Genomic DNA, 20,907 nt, shown 5'->3' with positions numbered 1-20,907 from the left:
TGTTTATCATGCAGAATGTAAACTCTGAAAGTTTTGTTCTGTTTTGTTCATTATTTGTTGCCTAGGAAAATGACAACATAGTGATTGCTCAGTAAATATGTATGAATGGAGTACATATAAAAGAAAATGTAAAGTCCATGCTATTAATAATTAATAGTAAAAACAAAATATAAATCACCACAAGAAGAATTTGTGGGTGCAACCAAATCTTTTCTCAGAAGAAAATTTTATCCCAAAATGTTTTATTTGAAAGTAGGGATAAAAAGTTAGCAAACTTTTCATTGTCATAAGCTAACAAAAATATAAATCTGGAATGAAAAAGAAGAAAATAAAGATACAGAGAAACAATAAGGAAATTGAAAGTTAAAACAACATAAAGATGATTAAGGAAATAAAAACACAGTGAAAACAATACATTTCAGAAAACTTTTGAGTAAATCATGAGTAAAAAGAAAAAAGTGACAAAGAGCAATAGACAACCATAAGCCCAAAATCATCATCAAGAAAGAAAGGAGATATAAAAGGAATAAAGATAAGATTTAGAAATATTAGAAAATACTGTGAATTGCACAGTTCTAATAAATTTAAAAGCCTACTTGGTATTAGTAGTTATAAAAGAAATATATAAATCGTCACGTTTGATCTAAAAATAAGAAACCATGTAGAAATCAAAATGATGAGAAAATACATCAAGGCAAATTTTCATTAAAGACCAATGAGATCTACGTGGCTTCATAGGTGAGTGTGAGTAAATATTCCATAAATCATATAAATTTTATCTTAGAAAACATATTTCAGATCACAGAAAAAAGATGAAAGACTGATTGATTTACTTTATGGCCCTGGCATAATTCCGTTACCAAAACTAGCAAGAGCACTATTGCAAAAAAGGAAATCATAGTTCACAGGGGCCAAGACATCCAACGCTCAGCAATGTATCATTAAATAAACTTCATCAATGATCTTTAATATATATAGAGAGAATAAATATAACTTATCTTCATGATAAAACTCTTAATATAAATAATAATGGGATATCTTCTTTATTTGATAAATGACTTCTACCACAAACCAAAATCAAATGTTATACATAATTAAGATACAATTTTTACTAATGCTAAGCTCAAAACAAGCATGTTCAATAAATTCGACTTATTTCTAATTTTCAGTATGCTTCTTGAATATGTTGACAATATATGAACATTTTATAGCAAATCTGGACAAAATAACAAAGAGATGGTGAAGAGCTGTTAAGATTAGGTAATAATAATCTTCAACAGATTTTGACTTGGGAAAAGCAGGTTCATAGTCATCCTATTTTCAAAACTATTTCAGTTTCCCATTGAACAAATCCAAGCACAATATTAGACATCAAGTTGTTATAAGTTGCACAACAAAGTGATATTAGATTATTTTACAATGAGAGCACTCCATTGCTAATTAATATGAATGTGAGATATAAACATATGCAATAGCTGGGGAAATGAAGACTAGAAGTCAACATATGTTGGACTAAGTCCCTTTTTAAGTAGATTGGGCCTGGCACATGGAAACCCAACCCTGTACTAGAAAGGAACAGAAGGACCTCAGATGCTGATGCAGAAATATGGGTCTTTAAAAGCCTAGTGGGTTTGAAGAAGGCGAGGCTGAGATAGGTAAATAAATAAAGAGACAAGGAAGCTTTAATTCAATTTTAGGTAAACCTAACAATGGGGGAAGCCTACCCAAATGAAAGCAAAAGACTAATAATTTTTCCAGATATGTGAATCCTCTAAGAATGGTGAAAGTTAAATCTAAGGGCTCCCTAGGTACCCTGATTTGTCATGTGTTTTCTAAAATAGGACAAAATGTTTTACAGATATTATACCAATGTTTTAATATCCCAATTTTAACTTAGTTTTCTAACTTCAGTGCTGGCTCATAAATGTTTGTATCCTGGGAAATAAACAATTCTACTATCAGAACTATGAAGCCATTGATCAATTTTGAAAATGGAAGCTGACTTACTCAGACAATTTAGGAAGTCCAAAACGTATAAAACCTAATTTAGCAGATAAATTTTCTTTCAAAAATCCTCCTTTAATATATCAAGCCATGGGCTTGAGAGGTTTGATCAGTGTTTGAAAGCGTTTATAAGGGCCAGATAGTAAATATTTTAGGCTTTGCAGGCCTTATAGTTTCCTGTGGAGATACTCTGCTCCAGACTGAAAGCAGATAATACATACAGATAATAGATAATACATAAACAAATGGTGTATTTATATGCTAATAAAACTTTATTTACAAAAATGTAGCCGTCTTTGGTCCATGGGTCATAGTTTGCTAAGAACCCCTGAAGTTTTTGTTTGTTTGTTTGTTTTGGTTGATTGCTTTCTATGAAAAAGAAAGTTTTTGCTGGATTTTTTTCTATATTTTTTCCTAAAGATACAGTCATTTTCTGACAAATGCAGTTGCCTGAAATATAACACAGAAAGCCAGAAATAAAGTCACTCTTCCCAGTTCCCTCAGACTTCTGCTCTGCATCTCTGTGTATATCATATTCTGGTTTTGGGGTAGACAACATTTTCTCAAGATTCTGTTTACTATTTCTTCTTAAATTCCACAGTGTGGAAAGATCCCTAAGCAACTGAGCAATGTTTTTTTTTTTTTTTTTTTTTTTTTTTTTTAAGGAACTCTCATGATACTTTTTCAACTCTCGACAGCTGAAAGATTTTGTAAGCAGAAAATAGTCTCAGCCTTAAACGTCTCTAATGCTTACTTACCACTTGATAAAACTCCAACAAGAGGAAATGATTAATACAAGAGATAGAATCAGTAAATAATTTCCAGATTGAGTACAGTGAAAACTAAGGATTATCAAAAGAAAAAATTTCTACAATTTTCCAGACCCAAGTAAAGATCGTGTACTTGTTGTCATTAAATTGTTGCTACCATTGAGACGACAATATTTTTACTGAAATTATTGAAATGGGGGGAAAAAAGCCATAAGATAGTAAACTCCATTCCTCTACAATTAAGTCAGAGAAAATGATAGAGTGGAAAAAAGCATCGAGTAATGAAGAGTTAACAGTTAACAAATCCTATTTTAAAAAATCTGGGAAGTCTTGATATTGCAATCTTGCGAAAAAGAAAGAGTGGAAGGGAAGAAAAATCTCTTGCGAAGTGAGGGTGACTGTAGTGTTATTGCTAGATTTTCTTAAGAGTCAGTATGTATTGTTTTTTAAACTAGGGAGAAAAAGCTATATGTAAGTAAATAATAATGTAAACAAGATTACAAACTGATCAAATATGACTGGGAGCCACAGCTCTGTCTTTAATTTTAGCCATTATTGTGGGTATATAGTGTCATCCAATTTATGATTTTAATTTGCTTGTCACTAATTAATAATTTAAAGCATTTTTTATTGTGTTTAGAAGTCATTTACATATCTTTTACTGTCTATTCAATTCTTTTGCCCATATTTTAATTGGTTTCTATGGGTTTATAATTTTTGAATTGTAAAAGAAACACAAACTTTTATGTACACATACACACTAATATAAGAAATTTATTTCAGAGTATAACTGTCTTTTTTAAATATATCTTAATGAATTAAAATATTTAATGTAGATAAACTCTAGTTTATCAGTTTTGTAAATAGTCCTTAAAACAGGACAAAATCCTTTACAAGGAATACGCCCTACTAAAAAGTCATGCAAACACTTGCATACTTTTTCTTCTAAATAGAAGTTTTGGCTTTATATTATCATTTATGAGGCACACAAATTTATTTTTTAGGTGACATGAGGTAGAAGTAAAAGACAATTTTTTCCCACATCTATACACAATTGTTCCAATAATATTTGCTGAAAGATGGTGCTCTTTTCTATTTAATTGCTTTATTTTTAATTTTTATCCATTTAACCAATACCACATGGTCTTAATTACTATAAATTCACAGTAAGTGTTAAGATGAGATATTCTTTCTAATTGCTTACCTACATTTTATGCATGAGATAGGTATTATAAATTATTTGCTTTTCTATTGTAAATTAGAATTAGACTTTAAATTACTACCAACGAAAAAAGCTTGCTGTGATTTAAGTTGAGATTTTGTTAAATCTATATTAATTGTCGAATTTGACATTTTTTAAGTCTTTGGATCCATGAACAAGTCTTTCCATTTGTTTTAAAGTTTCCTTAGTTTGTTTCAAAAATATTTTGTAATTTTCATCTTGAACATCTTTTGTTAAAATAATTCCTAGATATGCTTTTAAAAGCTATTACCAATAATGTTTTTACAATTTGATTTTCCAAATATTTATTAATATTTATAGAAATATATTGTTTAGTATTAGATTTATATACTTTGATCTTATTAAATCCACTTTAACTTCTGTTTGTATATTTCTTAGGAATCTTTGTATAAATTATTATGCCATTTAAAATAAATATAATTTTATGCCTTTTTTCAGTTTTTGTTTAGTTTCTTCCTCCTTTCCTTCTCTACTGTAAAAGATCTCTTGAACAATGTTAATTATTAATGGTGATTCTATTTCCCAATCTTGTGGAAAACCGTTTAGCATCCCATCATTAAATATGCTTTAGGTTTTTATAGATACCTTTATACAGACTAGGAGCTTCTTTCTGTTTCGTGTTTACTGAGAAGTATTTTTTCTCTCTTACAGTATCAAAGTTTTTATGTATCACTTTTAATGATATTACAACATTTTTATGTATCGATGTGGTGAAATAGATGGATTAGTTCTAACAGCATTATTAAAGTATACATAACATATGATAAAGTTTATATAATTAAAGTGTACACCGTGATAAGTTTTGACATATGTATAAGCCTATAAACTTGTCATCAAGCTAATGAAATGACTAGAAAGAGTTCCTTATTTCTCCTCTGAAAAATATTCCCACACCTTCTTTGCTTCCTTTTCCCAAAGACCTGTCTTAAGACAGTAACTGATCACCTTCCTGTCACTGTCAATTAGTTTACATTTTCTAATGTCTTATATAAATGAGGTCATACAATATACACTCTTTTTATCTGGTTCTTTTACCCAGAAAAAAGTATTTTCAGATTCATCTGTGTTGCTGCATTTATCAATAATTACTTTCTGCATATTACTGAGTAAAATTGCATTATATAAATTTAATGAATTTACTAAAAATAAACATATATCTTCTATACATTATGTAATTTATAATTAATTTATAATGTAAAATGTTAAAATAAGATATCCTGCTTGGTATTGATTGTACTTTTATATGAGTGGAGTAATAATTTTAATTAAATTTGGAAAATTGTTATCCACAGTGTTCAGTTTTTTTCTATCCCTTTATTTTTCTATTCTCCTTGTGGGATTCTTATTTTTCATGTAGTATGCCTCTTGGTATTGTTAGACATGTCTCCGAGTCTGTTCATTTTTTGTCTCCTTCTTGTGTTAACCAGCTCAGAGGACTGTCTGCCTTTTTGCAAGGGCAGGGGGAGCAGTGTGCCAGCTTTCTGCATCCCAAGCTATTGTCCAGCATCTTGGAAAAACTGGGTCACACACAGACTTGAAGGATGAATGCAGGGCTTTTATTGAGTGGTGGAGGTGGCTCTCAGTGGGATGGATGGGGAGCTGGAAGTAGGATGGAGTGGGAAGATGGTCTTCTAGAGTTTGCCCATCCCGCTACTGATCTGCTGTCTTCTGGTCCCCAACCAAACTCTTCTCAGCATTCAGATGTTCCTTCTTTTCTCTCCTCTGTGTGCCATTCTGCTGTTTGTCTGCTCATCTCCTTGTCTTCTCATCTCCTTGTCTGACCGTCTGCTTTTGGACCCTGGGGTTCGGGGTTTATATGGGCACAGGATGAAGGCATGGCAGGCCAAAAGGCAACTGCTGGGCATGAAAACAGGAATGTCTGTTCTCATTTAGGTCCATGGGTATTCAGGCATGAGGGTGGGGCCTTTGCCAGAAAACTGTCCTCTCCTACCCAGTATTTCCCTGTGTCTTGTCTGTATCATTTCCCCCTTCTGAAGAGGAACATCTAACCGCTATTAGAATATGGACCACGACCAATCTTAGCTACTTTCTCCTGACAGGGGGCATTTTTTTGGAGAAAATGACAGTCAACTTTCTCCCAGGAGTCTACCTAAGGGTCCCTGGCAAAAGGGAGCCATTGACTGAGGCTCCAGTTGCCTGATTGTTTGGAGTTTGATCGCCTCTACGTGAGAGAGAATAAAACAAGTTTTACGTATCCATGGTTAAACATGTGCATTATACAAGGAAAGAATCTAGTGCCAAAGATTACAGAAATAAGAAGTGAAATATACTAACAACATTGTTCCCTTAAGCTGTTTCACTCTGGAGAAAGAAATTAAAACTTGTATGGGAATAGCTAAATTTTAGAAGAGACATAACTGTTCTTGCCACATCTGTAGCAGTTAACAAGTGTATCCTGGGAATTCTGGGGTTTGCGGGCTTATATGGTTGCCATTAAAGCTTCTGCCTCTTTCTTGTGTCTCCCTGTCTCTACTGTAAAAGACCAAGGTGGCTACTTTCAGGAGGTCTTCTAAAATAGTCTCTGGTGCCAGGCCCCATTTCTGCAACTTCCTCCCGATATCAGGGACTGCCTGAGTAATACGTTTATCCTTCAGGATTAGCTGCCCTTCAATGGAAGTATGAGATGGAGAGGTGTGCTTTACCAAGGCCTCTCTTAGCTTCTTCAAGAAGTCAGTGAGATTTTTTAAAATTAAATCCTTGGTCTATCATGGATAACTTAGTAAAATTGAGAGGTGTGTATCCAGTCCTGTGTAAGCCCTCAATTATGTATATCTCAAAGTGTCTCCTCCTCTAGTCTCCCGTCTCATCACTGATATCCCATTCAGGCTCATTTATTGGTACTGCTTCTCTTCCAGCTGGATAAAGTTTAGTCCTTTCTCTGATTCTAGATGTGATACAAAGCTCATCCCCAAATTTCTCTGCTGCTTGCAGAGAAGCTTGCTTCTTAGTGTCCGTCAGAGACTGATTCAAAAGTAACAATGTCTTTCAGGAGGGTTCAAACACTTGAGTGAAATTCAGGAAAGCCTCTATATATCTGTCAGGGTCATCTGAAAAATTGCCAAGATCCTCCTTAAATTGCTTTAAGTCCTGTAGAGACAAAAGGACCGCGACCTTACGGGGGCCAAATTAACCAGGCATATGTTGGAGGGGCAAGAGTGAGACTGGGGCTTGTCTGGAGTGATAATTTCTAGAAGGGGGCAAGCAAGAGACTCAAGGTAGAAAGGGAGGTCGAAGTGGGCCTGGAGAAGCACTGCTGGAGGGAGCTGGCTCCTCTGATACGGTGCCTCTGGGATTTATATCTTTAATTCCCTGGAATTGCCCCTTGTAGCCTTTCCTGAGATGGCAAAAAGGAGGGCTAGATCAATCCTACACTGTTGTCAATGTCTGGATTGCCCTGAAAGGTATAGAAAGGCTGCATATATGGAGCCTCAGACCATCTGTCCTCATGCCTACAGAAAAGGTTATAGGATGGTATTAAAATGAATGGTTCCTTCCTGAGGCCAAGTCAGTCCTTTATAATTGCGCCAAACCTTTCTGCAGAGGGCTGTCTGGCATTTTTCCTCCAGATTCTGAGGGTCAAGGTAGTCCCCGTGGTTCAGGATTACACTCCAGAGGAGTATAAGCTGGAGGTGTTGAAGAGAGCTGGTTGCCCATTCTGAAAGATGGGGAATAGAAGCATCCCTCATTTCCCTTTTTTTTTCAACAAAAACTTGGAGTGTGAGAGAGGGAGGACACAGCACCCCCTTTTTCTGTTCTGTCTTTTCATTCCCGAGTCCTGGTGATCTTGGCAGGTGCTACCCATGGGTGCCAGTGCGGCATGCACCCATGAAGCCGGGAATGCCTAGATAATAGGAATTATCTGCTCTCACCTATACCTCTATTTCCCCTCCTGTCAACAACTTTTGAGTTCCCTGAACCTCATTTATGCCATGGAGCGTGGCCACCTTCCATGAAATGGGGGTTTAGTTGGCAGGAATTGGCTCCTCCCAATTACATTATGCCTGTTGCCTGGCTTTGGATCCTCAGACCTGGTTTTCTTTTTAGGGCCTCAGACTGAAGCTTGGAATCCAGTTTGAAACAAAAAAATAAAAAAAGGTATTTCAGGGGCTATTTGTTCTGTTTAGATTAAATGTCAAATGAGCCCTGTCAAATTTGCAGTTATCAGCCAGCAGGAGACGCACCTTCATTATTTTCCCTATCATGAGCAGCGTGCAGGGGAAAAAAAAAAAACCCTCACTTAGTAAAGGAAAAAGAAGCTTAAGGGGTGATACAGGCAGGTCATGGGAGAAGAACCCCTTGCTCAGTTCAAATGGGTTCCTTTAATCCTTGTATCCTTCTCTGGTTCAGACTGGGCTGAACTCCTTTGCCAGGGAAGGAAAAGTTCTACCGGCACAGCACCTAGGAGGTGCTGGCCAGACAGTTGCACTGGGTCCCAGCGGCATCTGTGGTTTTCTCCCACCTCTTATAGCCATTGGTTCTGGCTTGTACATGCTGCAGACACGCTCAGGCACCCCAGCCACCAGTCACGAGGAGAGGAGGTAAGGAGGGGAACTGTTGCGTGCAGGACCCTGCAGTGGGGTGGGGGTCAAAATGGCACCTTTAAAAATAAATGGAAACCACATTGTCCAGAATTGCACTTCTAATGGCTGAACCAAGCACTCATTCTGTTTAACATCATTGCCACAGTGTGTAGTAAAACCCTTAACATTATACAAGAAGAGATAGGAACCATTTCAAACCATGAAAGAAGAGACAGCACAGCAAAGTCTGGGGGTCTTGGCTGATGGAATTCAGTCTTGCAGCCTTCCAAAAACAAAAGATGTCTTTGATTGCCCCAGGACTTTACTCTGGCCTCAAGTGATGGCGAGACCTCCATAAAGGAATATAGAGTCAACATTCTCTTTACTGGAAGGAAAGAGAATGGCAGGGTCTTGGAAGAGGCAGATCTTCATTTTAACTCACCCTTCTCTGTATCCTACCTGGAACCCCAGATGAAATGGGAAAGTTCCTTGATTCCCCTCAATGGACATGTGACAGGGGTGTGGCTCATCTGCTCAGTTGACACAGCTGCTCAAACCCTTTACAGGACGGGGAGCACACAGATGGACAGGTGCAGGAGCTGGAGCGAGCGCCCCTGGCCTCCAGCTATATGACAGCACCCAGGGGCGGGAGCCTTCAACTCCCAAAGCCCAAATAGGTGTGTGGTACAGTGCAATGCTTTAGCCTTGTCATCCGTGGACAGCTTAAGTATTAAATGGCTCAGTGGACCCTCTGCCTTTTTGCAAGGGCAGGGGGCCAGTGTGATGGCTTTCTGTATCCCAAGCTCTTGTCCAGCATCTTAGAAGAATCAAGTCATCCATGGACTTGAAGGATGAATGTGGGGGTTTTATTGAGTGGTGGAGGTGGCTCTTAGTGGGATGGATAGGGAGCTGGAGGTGGGATGGAGTGGGAAGATGGTCTTCGCCTGGAGTTTGGCCTTCCACTGACTGATCTCCTTTCCAATTGTCCCCAGCCAAATTCCTCTTGGCGTTCATATGCTCCTTCTCTTCTCTCCTTCTCTGTCACACCGTTCTGCCATTCGTCTGCTCGTCTTCTTGTCTCCTTGTCTGCTTCTGGAGGCTGGGGTTCAGGTGTATTTGGGTAAAGGATAAGGTCACGGAGGGCCCAAAGGCAAATTTTGGGTGTGAAGAAAGGAAGGCCTGTCTTCATTTAGGGCTGTGGGTATTCATGCGTGAGGGTGGGCCCTTTGCCAGGGAACCACCCTCTTCTACCCAGTATTTCCCTGTCTCCTGTCTGTATCAATTTCACAACCTTTTATAAGCTATTCTCAGTCCATCCTTTTTGGAGTTTCAGCATATATAAGCACAGCTTACTAAAAGAACGAATCCTTAAATATAGCCCTAAGCACATTTTCAGAGCTTTTACTTTTCAACTCCTGTAGTAACTGCCCCTTAAATCTTCCACACCCTAGAAAAAACAATATCTCTTTTCTTCATACTCTGTGAGTTTGTGGCTTTCTGTAGGATCTCCTTCTCTGTGCCACATTCTGGAAAGTTCTCTATGGTCTCTGGGGAGCATGTGCAGTTCACTTTGCATGTTACTCTTTGTCAAGGATCAGAACTCTTTATTTTTGATTAGCAGAACCCTATTTCATATATACTTTGTGTGATTTGATTGTTATTTATGAAAATAGTAACTCTGTCATGGCTATCTAATTATTTCTCATATCTATACATTTTTGAAAGAAAATACTAGATTCCCAAGAACCCCATTTGATAGAAAGGTATGTTTACTTCCCAGAGTGAATTCTATTTTCATATTTGTAAAACTTTATATTAAATAGTTTTAGAAGGTATCCTAAACAAATAAGAAATGTATCATAATTATTATTTTCAAAGGAAAACTGAAAGATGAGTGAACCATAGTGGGAAAAAAATAGAGAGTTATAGGCTACCACAGATTGTCTAATAAATTTGCAAGTAAAGTTTATTTAAACAAAAAAGATGCATTGCAATGTAAATATTAATGAGTCTGTAACTAAAAGTACTATATAATCCCAACACTTTGGGAAGCCAAGACAGGTGGATCACTTGAGGTCAGGAGATCAAGACCAGCCTGGCCAACATGGTGAAACCCCATCTCTACTAAAAATACAAAAAATTAACTGGGCATGGTGGCAGGCACCTGTAATCCCAGCTACTCGAAAGGCTGAGGCAGCAGAATTGCTTGAACCCAGGAGGTGGAGGTTTCAGTGAGCCAAGATCATGCCACTGTACTCCAGCCTGGGTAATAAGAGAAAAACTCTGTCTTAAAAAAAAACAAAAACAAAAACAAATCTTTATAAATGTTTAATTTCAAAAGGGTTGATAGAAGTGAAAGTGTTCTGAAAGTCTTGAGAAAATGGGATTGGATAGGAATTAACAGGATAATGATTTTTGTCTGTCTGCGCTTACATGCACACACACAAATTTTGTATTCTTTATTTAACAAGGAAATATATATCTGGGTTGAGGTAAGTGAAATAGTGGTAGACTACTTATTATTTGTATTTGTTTGTGTTAGAGCTGCTGGTTTTTAGATATTTGTTTCTGTATATATATATTTATATATATGTTAACTTTTTCACTTACGTCAACCCATAGCACTTTAATGTGCATTGTCTATGATCTCTAATTCCAAATCAGTATCATTATGTTGAAATTTTAAAATACGTACAACTGGCAAATATTTTTTAAATTTAATAGAAATTTATAAAATGTAAAACAAGGTAAATGCTATGAACAAAATATATATGTAAATATGCCAATTTAAAATTTTATTTAAGTGAATATGATCAGAAGGAGGCTCAGATAAGCTTTCTTTAACAGAAGTACATCACCGTTCAATTTTAATTTAAAAAATCAACAAGCTCAGCTAATCTGTTTGCAGCATTTCACTGTAGCTCTGTATTCACAGGTTTGTTTTATCTATCAGCTTCCTTTTTGTAATAACAAACATGAATTGATTTATCTCAGAGGCAGCAGTTTTTTATGAGAACCTCTTACAGGTATCATGGTTAGGTATGGACTTCCTCATTAGTAGAACCAAACAGAGCCACTACTTTGCTATATGCTATAGATTAGGAATATGAAAGGAGGAAATGGAAACATCATGATATTTTTTACACATTATGTGAAATATTTAGAAAAAGCTATTAAAAATAGCTCTTTGCATATTAAGGAGAGTAGTAAGTGTGCATGTGTGTGAACATGGATTAAACTACTGGCAGTTTGCTATTAGAAGTGAGAGCTCAAATTCTTACTTAGGTAATAAATACAGTATATAAAAATAGTTTCAGTTGCCTATCAGTATACAATACTGACACAATAGAGCTCACCAGTGTTTAATAGAAGAGGTATTCCTATTTGTTTCATGTGAGTCTCTTGGGTTTCAGATGAAGTTACTAAAGCAGTTTCCAATACTAAACTTGTTCACACATGATGTATTCTTTCTTCCATAGGTAAAAGATTTAAATCAATATTTCCCCACCACCAATGAAAACAATTTTAAGAACAATGGGCTAAATTCCCATTATCTATACTAGTAATAAAGCCCTTCTCTAAAAGAAGAAGAACTCAAAAAGTTTCATTTTGAAAATGCTATTTATGCAAATATAACAATTATACTTAAAAAGTTTTAATTATAAATACGAAGTCAAAATAATTGGTCTAGGAAAGAAGCAACCTACGTGGTGAAGACTTGCTGTGAACAAGCAACACAAAATAGATTTCTAATCTGACATTTGTTTTCCCTTGCATTGACATAAATACAGGGGAATATTTATTTTGAACACACTAAGGAAAAAGCTTTTGTTTGTAATTAATAATTACAAAAATTATCTTAAATATAGTTGGAGTGGTAAGGAAATATACCAACAAAGTTTTAACTTCAATTTATTCCTCGCATTTAAAAGTTGCCCTGAAGAATAGTTGTACTCATCATTGCTGCTTTACTGTTTTAAAACTTAGCAAATTAGGGTCCTAACCTATTGTTAGCTTCTCTGCTTAACTCAGAAATTTAAAAATTCTTATTTTTCTCTGCTTTTATTTCTCTGACTGCTAGCTTTGACATTTTTCCTATACATTTCACACTGCATGTTCAGAATGGCAAATTTCTTGGAAGTATGAGAAATTAGTAAATGCTGTTAAAAGGATTACTTTGGTTTAGAAATTTATCTTTTGTAGCAATTTATTCCATCATAACTTGTGCAAACCTGTGAAATAAGTAGTGACAATGAGACTGAACTTTAGAAAAAACTTCTGTTTTCCTCACTGAAAATTATATTTTGAAAATTGAGTATTTTTAATCTGTTCATAGAATTTGTTATTCCTCTGTAGTCATGAAAATCTCATAGGTGACATACATTTAATTTGTTTTCCTTTTATTATTTTTTAATGAAAAATTATGCTGGGAAAGGAAATTGTGACTAGTTCTCTAGAGGCAAATCAAAGAGGCAAGAAATAAGAAAATTGATTAAAGGAAAAAGTAAAATCAAATGCCCTAAATTTCTTAATTGTAAAATAGAGCTCTGATGAAGCCAGCTGCTGACAAGTATCCTTTTGTTCACTGAGTACTTCATAGGAAGATGAATATTTTTATGAACCTAGAAGTTTTGTTGTTAAATATTGGCAAGGTTGCATTTTAGCCCACGAATTTTCATTTATGCCATCCTTTTGGTTTTGCTACTAGATCTTCCATAACATGCCCTTCTAATTCCTCATAAAAACCCATTTAGATTATAGTCATTAATGTGAGAATCCTTAATTCATTCACCTAAATCTTAAAGAAACTTTAATCATTTACTACTAGTTATTTTTAAGGCAACTAGCACTTTCCCATTTATACTTCTCACAATAAGCTAGAAAATAGATATTTATATGTATATGTATCCCTAAGAGTTTTGAACTATGGAAAAATTAATATGTTACTGGAAATATTTTATATCACATGTGTGTACAATTTTGGAACTCAGAAGAGCATCTAATATGTTAGAGGAATGTCTAATACAGCTGAGGGTGAAAATAGATGTGGTATTATTTGTAGCTTTCTCAGTGCAGAGAGAAGGCAGAAGGAGAGAAGAAAGAAAAGCTGTTACCATTTTGAATTTTATGATTGAATTGAATTCAACAATTAAGTAAATTTGAAATAGTGCTTTTATTTATGGTGACTCCATTCTAGGAGTAAACTGTTCTTCATAATTTAACGTAAATTGTATTTAACCCTCTGATATCCTTTCTACCTCTCCAAGAGAAAAACTAAACTATTATTAATTAATCATTGTTCATTAGTTAATTCAATAATACTTATATAAGTAAAACCATTTATTAATGTTTGATAAGTGTACAAAAGACATGGAACATTGGATGTATCAGGATTCTTATTTGATTCCAAGAGAAAAGAAGGGTACGTTGATAAAGAATTGTGATTCCTATAAGAAAATACCTAAAAGACTCCAGACCCAAAATATAATAGAACATTAAATTGAAGCTATCAAATTAATTAGTACAGCCATTATGAAAAACAGTACAGAGGTATCTTAGAAAATTAAAAACTTAACTATAAAAATTAAATCCGTGGTCATATGATCCAGCAATTCCATTATTGGGTATATATCCAAAGGAAACAAAATCAGTATGTTGAAGAGATACTTGCATATTTGTTTTAACCCTATTCACAATATCCAAAATATGTGATCAACATAATGTCCATCTAGAGATGAATGACTAAAGAACAATGAAATACTGTTCAGCCATAAAATAGAATGAAATCTTGTCATTTGTGATAACATGGATGAATCTGGAGGATATTATATTAAGTGAAATAAGCCACACATAGAAAGACAAACACTGTCTTATCTCACTCATGTGGAATCTAAAAAAGTTGATTTCATAGAATTAGAGAGTACAATAGCTGTTACTAGAGGCTGAGGAGGGCAAGAGAGGTGAAGGGTCAAGGAAGTATTAGTCAACAGTTACAAAGTTAAAGTTAGATAGGAAGAATAAGTTCTAGTGTTCTATTATACAGTAGGATGATTATAGCAAATAATGTAGTGTGTATCTCACAATAACTAGAAAAGAAGATTTGGAATGTTATCACCACAAAGAAATGATAGTGGTTAAAGATGGTTATGGTAATTATCCCGATTTGATCATTATGCAATGTATATATGCATTGAAACATCACATTGTACCTCAATTATATGTCAATTATAAAGTTAAAAATTAGGTGTTCACTATTGTTATTTATGTGTCAAATACAAATCTAAAAATTAATAAAAATGGAAATAATAGTCCAGACACAGTGGCTCACGCCTGTCATCCCAGTACTTTGGGAGGCCGAGGCCGGCAGATCACCTGAGGTCAGGAGTTTGAGACCAGCCTGACTAACATGAAACCCTGCCTCTACTAAAAATACAAAAATTAGCCAGGTGTAGTGGTGGGCACCCGTCATCACGGCTACTCGGGAGGCTGAGGCAGGAGAAATGATTGAACCCAGGAGGCAGAGGTTGCAGTGAGCTGAGATCATGCCATTGCACTCCAGCCTGGGTGACAGAGCGAGACTCCGTCTCAAAAAAATGAAAAATAAAAAACTGGAAACTATAAATTATAATCACTGTAGATATAATACCTGTGCTGATTAATTTATGGCCATTTACTCTGATTTATAACACCTAATTAAATTAATGAGAAATTATCTACTGTCCTTTCATCCAACTCTCAACATTTTCTCAAAGATGACATTTGTTTCTGATTAATGTGCTGTATTAGCTCTTTATTATTTTCTAAGCCACTTAATTTTACTTTTACCTTTTGTAATATTGTTTTACTATATTTTTCTTTGGACCAAGTAATTGAAACACATTGTTGTTGGTAATTTAACATACATAAATTAAAGCCAAATTATATTTGTATTGAGAATTTAAAATTCTTTTCACCCACTTTCTTTTTTCAGAATAAGATTTCTAGGTCAGCATTATGTTCTTGTGATTTTTATTTATAGTAAACATACCTCCAATGAAATGTTTCAGATTGATAACTTTGCACAGCAAGACACCAGTCTATTCAAATAAATCATACTTCACTTGCAAAATTATTTTCATTTTATGTAGTTTGTGTAGGCCTCTGATTGTACTTTAAAGGAATTGATGAAAAGGAATTGTTTAATGCTGTTGTAACAGAAAATGTATTACTGGATTGGTTTAAATTTAAATTTTTCATATATTTTTAGGAATATTGGCTTTCCAATAATGAGTATTCCAAACAATTTACTGAGTTTTACACCTATTGTACTGGCAATCTAGTTTGAAAGAGAAGAAGGTATTCTATAATCAGTTACTTCCTTAATATGATAAAAGTTTTACTTGGATAACCCTAAGAAAAAGGGATTCATCTATGAAAGTTGTTTTCAATTATCAGTATAATCTTTCATTTTCAGTTATAATATCTTTCCAAATCTCATTTCTACAGATTGTCTTACGGTTAATTTTCTCCATGTAACCAAATATAAACCAAACAACCTTTTATTTTATTTCTTCTTCTTTCAAAGAAGAAATAAAATTTAACTTTCTATTTTATGCAATTACATTTCTTATTAATGTGTCTTTAAAAATCCAGACACATATATATTGGCTAGAGTCAGGGTTCCATCTTTTTACAAGGTTTCAGTAGATATCTTTGATTATTTGAAATTACTAATAAATAGAATAGAAGAAAATAATAAAGTCCTACCCAGGTAGCAACAAAAAAGCAATCAAATTATTTTTTCTAAACCATGAAATATTAGACATTCATTACAAAATCCACATACAATTTAAGAATGGAGCAATAAGATCACTTACATGTCAAGTTGAATTGCTTTGTAAATTTCCATTTATAATCTGTGCATTTATAGGGTAAAATTTCAATATTCACAAAAGATTAAATCCACATGCTTGAAAATCTTTGATGAGAACAGAAGAAAATTGAAAACCTCTTATTGCTTTTTCCCCCTCTGGGGGAAAAAATTATTGCAAACCTGAAAATTAAGTTTTTATAACCTGTCATATCTTTTGCTTGATCAAAGGGCTATTATTTTATCACTGATTGTGGAACACTAATATTGTGGAAATATATTTCAAAGATATTCCCTGTACTCATTTGGTCCTTAGTATCTTTTCTGGGCACATAGAGAAAAAATGACTCTTCTAAGTCACTTCTGGAGAAATCTCTATCTTGGTGAAAATATCAAATTAAGTGTTTCTGCTACCCTATCAGCTAGTATAGGATTTCCATTACAATTTGTGAAATGATATTTTTTGCAAACATGTAAGAAATAGAGAGTACTTAGGAAAATCTCTAATCTGAGCATTCATTGGCTGCTCTGAACCACATTATACTTATTTATATCCTCCAAAAAAATACTAGAATACTGTCCACAGTACAATTATGTGGTCCCGAAAATCTGACCCTGAAATATATCTAATAAAAGTATTGATCTCATAACGATGGTATGTACTGGGGATCTATGATTCTGCTTATTTCCCACAATGCAAACAAGCAATCTTTTTTTAAAGGAATGTGCCCCAAAACATATTTTTGCAATATTGGAAGCTATCAAAGAAAAGAGCAGTAGTAGCTATAAGCCAAAACAAGGAAATATTTCATCAGATTGAATATTCAAATAAACATTTTCAGGTAGAAATTTCTGTATTGAAGAAACAGCTCAGTGCTATCATTGACCTGGTTAGATATTTCATCAAATAAACCTAGGTTTAATTTGCAAAATCACCACCATCATCATTGTGGACTAAATTGTCTTTTTTATTTTTATTATTATTTTTTTGCCATTATATCAACTCAAATATTAAACACATAATTTTTCTTATATTATAGAGGTCAGGTAAAATTATCTATACTAGGGAAACTTTTAATTGCAGTTAGTCATTTTTCTAAAGAGGAAGAAACACGATTTTCAAAGAATTTTGAACATGTGACTGCCATTATGAGAAGGGAAAGTAAAGGGTCATATAAACATTTGTGGTGATTTTCAGTAAGTTATCTTGTCTCCCAAAAAATTACCTAAAATCAACTCATTGATCTAAAGTTACAAATTAGATGCTTACTCTTTTGGTTTTGGCTCAGTGCTTTGACTTTCATTTTCATTAAAATGCAAATATCCTAAGGATGAAGCTTACTATTTTATTCACTCATTTAAGCCTTCCTGTAAACAATGGATATACAATCAATATTTGTTAATTCACACTGTCAGGTGATTTATTAAGAGAGAACAGGATTGATTTTTAGAGGAAAAGAGAGAAATAATCAATTTCTAATAAGGCAAATCATGCTGACGGAGCAAACAAGTAAAATTGGGAAAGACGCTCATAAAGACAGGTTAACTTATTTCACAACTTTGATCTTGATTCCAGAGAAAACAGAATGATAACATAAACTAAATTCTGTATTATAGTACACTTTGTGATAAAAATGAGTATCAGAGACAGTTAATACTAGAACATGTTTATTATATATTGGTTACTAAACATTTTGAATGAAATATAAGGAATCACTTTTTTGTTGGACAGTTGTATGAATTTATATGCATACATAGGCTCTTATCACCTCTATCACTCACAGGAGCAGAATAATTCTAACACATAAAAAATGCTTGCATCCAGACTCTTCTCCTCACCCACCCAATGCAACCATTTATCTTCTCTATGACGCTGTGTTTTTACCTTTTTCCACTTTAGTTACAAGTGGAATCATACAGTATGTAAAACATTTTCAGATTGGCCTTTTTCATTTTAGCACAATGCAGTTGAGATTTATCCGTGTTGTTGCCTGTATACACATATTTTTTCCTTTTTGTTGTTGAATACTATTTCATTGTGTAATGTTAAAGAACATAGTGCACATGATGTGTTAAAAGCAGTAGGAAAGACTTTATTCCAGGGGAGCCTATTATGATATGTATAAGAAAAATGGGAATGAGGTATTATAGTAGGGAAGAAAGATTGGGTTTGCCTCTGAATATAGTAAGGACAAGTGGAGGCATATAGTCAACGAGCAGGGATGGAGTCAGTGGGTGGAAAATTACTAAGAGCAAACATTGGGGGTAAGGGGAATTTTAGCTAAACCAACTTGACAAGATTCTTGCTGAAGGTAGATGAGAGTGATTAGATATCAAGGATGAGGGATTGGGAATTTGAGCAGACATCAAGGATGGTCAGTTACCAACAGTGGGGCATTTTTGCTAAACTGACCAAGCATGATTCTTGCTGAAACTGGACTAAACAAATAGAGCCACTGGGACCAGGATTGGAACCTTGTGAGAAAGAGGATTCTGAGGAACCTGACAAATGTTCTGGTCAACAGAAAGGGTCTTTGCCAGTAGATGTACCAAAGTCTATCCATCCATTCACCCACTGAAGGACATCTAGACCTACAATTTTTATCAATGATGGATAATACTGTTATGAACACTTATTTAAAGGATTTTGTGTGCATGTAATTTTCATTTGTCTAGGATAAATAACTAGAAGTAGGATTGCTAGGTCAATTAATTTGTAAGTCAATCAATGTTATTAATTGATTAATTATCAGTGTCTATATGAATAACCAAAAGATGAATAAAACATTATAATGTTAATTCATGTATAGAAATCACTTGAAAAAATTAATATTTATTTATTACGTATACTCCCAGTGAATTAGAAGTCTCGCATTGCATCAGAATCTACTAAGTGTAGCCTTTCTTTTATAAGAAGACATGGATAACTCTCTGGAGATGATGTATTTCCACTCATATTTTAATTTTTGTCCCATGTATCCTGATGTGCATCCAGTAGTTCAGATTCAAATTTGTTATAATACAGGTTATAATACAAGTCAAATAAATAAAGGAGTAATAAAAGAATATTGGTTCTTGTTCAGTTATTCCCAGGCTTTGCTGGCTTGGGATATATATTTAAAAAAAGACAAAAGAGGAAGAAATTGAATTTGATGTTTTGAGCTATATAATGAAATAGAGTTTTGATCTATTTCTTTTCAAAATAACATATATTTTGCTTGTTTAGAAAGTCAGCTAAGATGGTGCTCTATTTACTTAGCCATATGACTCCAGGCTCTTACTCCATGAAACCCTAAAATTCATCACCTAGCTACACTGTACTGAAAATATAAAATTCTATTTTTGGTAGTTTAAACAAAAAAAAAAAATCACAATAGCATGTTGTTTAGAATTAGGGTATTCATTTCAACCATTCACTTAACAAATATTATTGATAATCTAGTATGTGGCAAGAATATCATAAGGACTAGCATATTGTTTTTTGAACATAAGCTATTTGATATTACTTTCCCCAATTACTTCTTTAGAGCCTTCAACACCATTGTTACGCTGGTTATTACAGGATGAGCCGATTAAGTATTTGTTAGTTCTGTAGATATTTTCAAAAATACAGTTGAATTTGCTAACCAATGGGTATATATTAGAGATACTTGGTAGTGTGCCATTTTTCTTCTTCATTAACATGCACTCAATTTCACTTCTATCATCCATTGTTCTGTTTTATATTAAAGGAATCTTGATTCCTGAGCACTTTAAAATTGAATTTTCTAGACTCTCCTGCCAAATGACTCTCCTGCCAACTGAATTTTAGTTAGTGTTAGCAGTGGGAGAATTTATTCACTTACATATTTATGTGTTTATTACTTTTATTTTAGAATAATTATATTTTCACAGTAATTTGCAAAAAAAAAAATAAATAAATAAATAAAGAGAAGCCCAATGTAGTCTTTACTCATTTGTTTTTTCTAATTATCTCGCTTTACATAATTCTGGTACAATATCAAAACCAGAGATTTGACATTTGCAAAATGTGTATATAGCTCCATTTCACGTTATCACATATGTAGATTTATGCAACAATCACAGGATGAAAACAAAATACAATTTAATCACCACCAAGATCATCCTCATTTTATCCGTGTATAGTCACTCCTCACTCACCCCTTCCTCCACCATCCACTCGTCCCCAGCTCCCCCAACAATGAATATGTTTGTCATATACATATATATCATTTTGCCATTGCAAGAATGGTATCGTAACGGAATTGTACATAATGTAACTTTTTAGAATTTGTTTATTTCACTCAGCATAAAGTCCTTAAAATCACTGATAGGATTTTCAGAGGAGAGATTGACTTCAGTGCCTTTGATGTTCCAGAAGCAGTATCAAAGGGTGATTGCCAGCAGCTGCTGGCTACGGCTTTCAGTAGCTCTGAAGGCTGGAAGAAAGAGCAGTTGCAGGCCTCAGAAGCCTTTGGAGGTTCTGACGCTGGCAATTTC

The sequence above is a fragment of the Macaca fascicularis genome, chromosome 2, assembly GCF_037993035.2.
Source record: "Macaca fascicularis isolate 582-1 chromosome 2, T2T-MFA8v1.1".
In the NCBI taxonomy this organism is placed as follows: Eukaryota; Metazoa; Chordata; class Mammalia; order Primates; family Cercopithecidae; genus Macaca; species Macaca fascicularis.
This window is presented reverse-complemented; position numbering follows the sequence as displayed.